We start from the raw sequence: 6998 nt of genomic DNA on the forward strand, positions 1-6998 counted from the left end.
AAAAAATCAGCTGCGGATTTGTCGGTACTGGAAGGAAATAAGCACAAACATGAGCACACACCAGGAGCTTCTGTCTTCTACTTATCTTCCAGGTATCAAATAGGTGCCTAGCACAGAACTCCTGCTTGTGTCTCCAGATTCTTCATCTCATTCATGCACAACATGCAAAGAGCTGAAGGCAAACTGTACCCCTGGGTCTAGGCCTTCCTTATCTAACCCATTACTATGGGCCGCCCACATCATCCAGCCACTCAAAGTCAAGCTTAGCCTTCCTCCTGTGATTGTCTTTCCCAGAGACAGATTTACAGAAAGAGATATTCTGCTTGCATCTCATTTATGGTGGTTACAGGAATATTTTGCATAATATTTCACACAGGTTTCCTTATATAGTCTTTCTGTACTTTGATCAAGAGTGATATTCACGTTTTTTATTATTGGGCTTTAACGTAGTAATCAAGAAAAACAATTTGAGTAAACCCATGAGTTAGTACAAAAAAGCTTTCAGGAAATCAAAAAGTTTCCCGAGACAAGAATGAATGCGTGTCAATTCAGAATCAGTACACCATGCACTCGGAAGATTTACAATAACTGTGTGAAAAGTTAAAGACAAGTCTCTTGAGATTATTGGCTATTTAACTAGTTTTTAACAGGAATCCAGAATGAGAGGAGAGCGTTGGAGGAAAAAAAAAAAAAGAAAAGAAGGAAAGTCAAAGACATTTCTTGTCAGATCAAGTCTGAAACCATGCAGTATATTGTGCTGTACAACAACAGGTCATACAGATAGCTCTCACAAAGAAATGCCTACCAGCTTCTTTGGTACACTAACTTCGGCATAACTGAATTTCATAGCAGCACTTCTACATTTTAATGCAAGCCCAGCTTCATTTTTGTCGTGACCATGATTCTGACAAATCCACATAACCAAAGGATACTCAAGGTTGCACGCTTGCTATCTTGAACTCTTGAAGGATGGCAATGGAGGCCAGTGGTGCTGGGCTTTGGCCAAAGTTTCACACAGGCACCATCACTTCCATGCTGAACAATACTCGGAGTCGGTCTAGCTTCCCTCTGAAAGTAGCTTGATTTGTATCAATGTGCTAAGCCAAGTAAGTACTATGTTTTAGCCTCTCTTTTTAAAAATCTTAATTTTAGAAAGAACCATGTATTTCACAAACAGTATTGAAAACACAGTGACATACTGTCATTCTTAATTTAAAACCCAAATACTTGAACTTTGTGATCAAACACTGCAGCTTTAACAATTTAAAACTTAACTGACTAGAGTAGCAAATGACGATCATGCCCAGAAAGTAGGTTAGTATGTTATGTTTGCTGCAGGCTTGTAAGCTGCTCTGCTAGACACCAGCTGCTGCACAGGCAGGCGACAAGAAACAACTTGTTTTAGGAATAGAAATTACCGAAGTCCTCTCATAAAACTTTTTATAATCCACACTGAATCTGAAATAAAATTAGTGAAAATAATAGCTTACTTACATGCCTGTTTGCAAATGCCTTCCTTTATAAGAAAGAATTAAAACATGGGTTTATATGATGATATTAAGCTTTTAGAAATGGAATAGCAGTCTAATAGTATCTCTCCAGAGAGAAGTATGAATCACTAAAGGGAGTAACTCCAAGTATGTTGTAATCCTATCCTTTTGTTTGATGGTGTGAGTATGCTATAAGATGGTATATTACAGTTGGCTTATATATACACTAGACACATGTCTTTCAAACAAATTTTATAATAGTTACAGTTAACAGTGGCCATTAAACTGCAAAACAAGTATAAGAAAATTATTGATACAGATGCTGTTTGTACTTTCTATGGAAAGAGCCACCACAAAGGCATATCAATAGTTCTTAAATTGTCTAAAAATAAATTCCCTAAAGATACTGTATTCCTGTGGTATACTGTAGACATGTTATTAAAATCCCATTGGGCCAACGTGTTCTAATCTCCAAATTAAAAAAAACCAAAACATATGTCATCTCTAACTAGCAGAGACCAGATTTTCAATCATTACCTTTTTGATTAAGTTTTCAGTCAGGGCATCAGAAGGGCTGGCTGGGAGCCAGGGGGTTATGGCAGCCAGCTGGGCAGGGGCATCACCAACCAGCTCAGCGAGGCAGGTCCAGAGATGGCAGCCAGCTTCAACCGAGGGTTCACGTCATCAGGCAAGTCCCTGGTGATGAGGGAGGTCCAAGGTCAAGGCAGGTCATGGTCCTTGGCCAGGCACAGGGGTGGCAGCGGCTGCAGACCAGCACTCCTCCAGCATCACACAGGGAGGGATGGAAGGGCCAGGGCTGAGCTTAAATGGGCACCTGGGGCCCTGGGACAAGGGTGTGGGTGAGGCCCCAGGTGAGGCTGCTCAGGGCCATTAATACCTATTACACTATTAATGTATAAGTGCCCTGACACTTTCGATAGGTAACTCTGCCCACTAATCCATAAAACACAGGTTATTTGATCCTCTGATTGAATATTACCTGAGCAATGTTAAAAATAAATTGCCAGCTAATTCAACTTCTGTTTACTGGTGTTGATATACAGATTATCATTTTTGGGAAAAGGAAGAAAAAAAGAGATTGTCTGATTCAGAGTTTTTATGTCATTAGCTATTTGGTAAACACCGCAGTGTGGCTGACTTGAGTAATGAAATCCTCAGAAGTGGGCGTATCCACTTAGGTTCTGATAAATGTCTTTGAGTTGAGCACACAATAAATTGTCTTTAAGATGTTATCTGTAATAACTGTGGTTTTGATTACCTGCTTTAACAAATAGATTCCCTCCACACTGAACAAAAGACAAACCTTAGAGGACTCAGGCTGTCCCAAGTAGGCAGCTGAAGATTTGATCTGATCAGAAAAATAGCTGATAATAGAAATAACTGTTAATAAGTTAGCAGCTGAAGTAGCAGCAAACATTTTGACTTTTAATACTAGAAAAAGCTTTGTAGTTTTATAGCTGAGTTATAGCTCAGAAAGGCTACCTATGGAAGCTGCAGAACGCTCTTTGGAAGATTTCGGACCAAGCAAGCAAAATTTTGGTCAAGGATGGTCTAGACATACAAAACTGCTTCAGATCAGAGGAAGGGATTCAATGACCATTTAAGTTCCCCTTCAATCCTATGTTTCAATCATTCATGCTCTCTTTATGTCCATATCACTTTTTTCTGCTACTGGCAAGTGGCCATTTTTTCCACAGATTTGAGAAAATCTGTTCACCCAGTTGGCAGGAGGAAGAAGTGGGTTTGTTGCAGTTCCTCTGCCAGGAAGGAAAACTATAACAACGATAAAGCTAATAAAAGGGGGTTTGCCCAGTTTCCTCCACCCACTTTGGATTTTGTCTGTGGGGCCTAGGATTCATTTTAGCTGTAGCAACCTTATCTTCCTTTTTGATTCATACCTGTGACAGTCTTTTCCAGAGACATGTTTCTGTTAATTCCTTTCTGTACTATGCACAGATGGTGTAATTTTTTTTAAAAAAAGTTAGATCAATGGCCAGTGAACAAAAAAATGCAGAACTGACATGTTCTGTGCAATTTGGTTTCTTTGCTCTCTAAAGGTCTGGTTTTTTAAATACGTATTTTGTGTTTACTTTCAAATGTTGCAATAACATCACTTGGTCACAAGAGGGAACTCGCATATCAGTCTCTATGATTTATTTTTTATACAAAAACTCTGAGGACTCTGCAGACTAATAAAGAGAATATGTTAGGATATGCATGTGTGTGAGACATGTAAGTGCGCATATATAAGTCTGCATATATTTATATACCCGTGCCTTTTACCCGTTACCAAAGAAGGGAAGCCATTCATAGAAATAAGGAACAATAACCCTAGCAGTCATGAAAGCAGAAAAGAGCCTTAGAATGGCCCAGAAATAACATTCTTATACTTGTGGGTATATGCTTGTGGGTTGTGGCTTATCTCTGTTCCCACACTGCAGTTCTGTAAATCTCAAAACTAATACTAACTTACAGTATCAGGACACAGACAGATTAGAACATGCTCCGTCCCAGCAGAGCCTGACCAGCAGGGATTACTCTCACCAGTAGTTTTCAGCAGCCCCTAGTTTTAACTTTCTGTTTGGACCCCAGGATCGCCTTTCACCTTTGCCGAGAGTCCTTTGCAGGCCCAGACTTGACTGCACTTGGCATCTGTCCCAGAATTCATAGTATTGAATGTACATGCGTATTGTTTGATTGTTAACTGTTCATTAAAGGAGAAGACTCAAATACTAATTAGTTTACAATTTCTGCTAGATGTCAGTAGCAGCAGCATGGATTGTATCCAATCTGCTCAAGGCTCATTCTTCTAAAATCAACCTATAAATCCAGAGCTTTCTAACCTGAGAATTAACATTGTCTTCATAATTTGGTGTCACACATCTTCCTACACTGATGTTCCCATGGGTCAAGCAATTGGCCAGCAATCCCGTTAATATATTTGCAAGTTCCTTCAAGAAAACACATAAATTCCCCTAAAAAACTGAGCACAGTATGGGAACTTTTCTTGGAAACCTTGCTGCTGTTTCTGTCTAACTGCTAGAGAAAACAGCCCATGCACAGCTTACGAGATAACCCCTGACAGTTCTGTAGCTGACTTTGGGTCTGGATTTGTTGATATCTGAGTTGGAGATGCTCAGGGTGGTTGGCTTCCTCGGAATCGGTAGCAACCTTCCTGTGTGAAAGTGAACTGCCTTTTCTCACCCCTGGGGTGTTTCTGGTCCCTCACACAGATTCATTAAGCACTGCTGTCTTGAGCACAAATTGTAGTGGCCCTTCAGCTTATTCTATGGCTGTGAAGCAGTGCAAACCCACTGAACTACGCCAGCATGAGCTCCATAATAGGGTAATAGTTGCAGCATGCAGTCCTGATTGGTTTGTCTTTCAGATGTATCATGTTCATTTTGCACATTTTCTGTTTTGTCCTCTGACCTTGTGAGTTCCTTAGTTCCCTTCAAATTTTCTTTCTGTAGAACTGCTACCCTTCAAATACAGCATCATGAAGAACTTCCCCACCACGGCTGGTGGCACTGCTACACATGCAGTGGATGTTGGGCCACACATTGGTGATGTGTTGCAATGAATTTGGGGCCCTTGAGAAAAGAGGTGGTGTCCTGCGCCATAGGTCTGATTCCTAGAAGAACTATTATGTATTATGTTTCCAAAACTGGGAGTAGAAGTTTGGAGAGATATGCAAGTTTCAAGAAGCACAGAGTGGATTCTGTTAGGCTGATTCTTGTTTATGCAATGAAAGACACTGTAGATGGGAGAAGGCAGCTTTCCTAACCTGAGCTTGCTTACTGAACTACACAACATGTAGATATCTGTCAGTTTTGATAGATAGTAGGGCTGCTGTTCTTGAAACTTGTAAGAGAAGATTATGCGTAACTAATCATGATCTGTAATCTGCACATCTGATCTATTAAACAATCTAATTATTAATTAAATTGCACCACACCTGCATACCATTGTTCTGTTTGTTTAATTTGGTGGGATAAGGAAGTTTGCACAATCTAGTGTTGAACATCTTAAAAGACTGGGATTAGTCCAAGAAAACAACAACAAATAATAAAGTTAGACCTCAAGCCAGATGTACAGTCATGAACATGTCTCATGCTGTTAGGACTTACCATGTGGTACTGCAACCTGGATGTAAGCACAAACACACTGTCAGAAAGGTGAAGACCCTCTCAGGGCTGCATCTTTTAACTAATACATTTTTTGTGCTGTTGCTGATTCTGAACTTGGTTTGTGTCTTGATATACTTTTAGATGCCCTTTACTAGTGTGTGTGTGTCTTTTTGTAATAAATATAGCTAAATTACAGGACTGGATGGTCCTCCTTGGAAAAGAGTATGTGATAGGATACTGTTGTTACTCTGTGAGTCTGGGCTCTAGCCAATCTAATCCTTGTTGATTAATCTGCAATAACTGGTCTTCCAGCTTGATCAGGAATTTTAGTAGGGATGACTGCAAATACATAATTACCAAAGTGTGAAGTAAAACCAAAGCATGGTGATAACTGAACTTCATTTCATAATGGAGCCAGAAGAGTGCCAACTGTAGAACCGTGTGGCAGAACCATGCCAGAAGGCAACCATTTCTTGGTTGATCCCAAGAAACTGAGGAAAAAATGAGTGGGAACAGAAAACATTAAGTCTTCATTATTAATTCTCCTAAGGTTTTCTCAGAAGACCTCATTCAAAAATAGGAGGTTTTCCTTAGTTTTCAGTTGCTGAAAATGAAAACCATTTCCATAAGTTTTCCAGTGAGAATATGAATAGCTAGATTCTCCTTGAAAATATTTCTGTTTTCAGGACACAGACATTTAGATCTTACATTTAGTATGAAAAAGATTCATTTAGATCTTGTAAGAATTCATTATAGATCCATCCATTATATTTTCCATGTCAGACAAGACTTGCAAGGAGTCATAGTTATGCCAGGTTTCCTTTCATTATTGATAAAGCTGAAGAGGGTGAAGCATGTTGTCACAAGTCCTTACCTGGGTGTTGATTGAAAAGATACTTTTAATGAATGCACTTAGAGTTGGCCTTTGTGAACAGAAAAACTGACAACTTGTCCAAGTACAATTTCATGGTGTGCCTAAACTTACTTAACTGAACGCACCTAGTGCCGGTACAGTCCCGTTCTTCTTCGCCCTCTGCCAGCTGTATGAAGAAAATGAAGTCAGATGGAAAATGAAGGATTACTTTTAGGTTGGACAGTTTTCCACCCCACACAGCCCCCTGATTCCTGCGTAGGGAACTGTTTAGCACAGCAAGGCTGTTCCAAAGGCCCACATATTTTCTAGTCGCTGGATCACCTCCTGGGGACAGCAGGTAGCAAAGCTGTCAGCACTGGTCAGGATCTTCTAACCACCACTTCCCTGGAGAATTTTTGCACCTTCTATTGATATTATAGTTCGTCTACTTGCCAATAACTTCAGTTACTTTGTTTATGGCAGGAATTCTGTCTGTATTTTGAC

This window comes from Haliaeetus albicilla, chromosome 27 (assembly GCF_947461875.1).
Source record: "Haliaeetus albicilla chromosome 27, bHalAlb1.1, whole genome shotgun sequence".
NCBI classification, from domain to species: Eukaryota; Metazoa; Chordata; class Aves; order Accipitriformes; family Accipitridae; genus Haliaeetus; species Haliaeetus albicilla.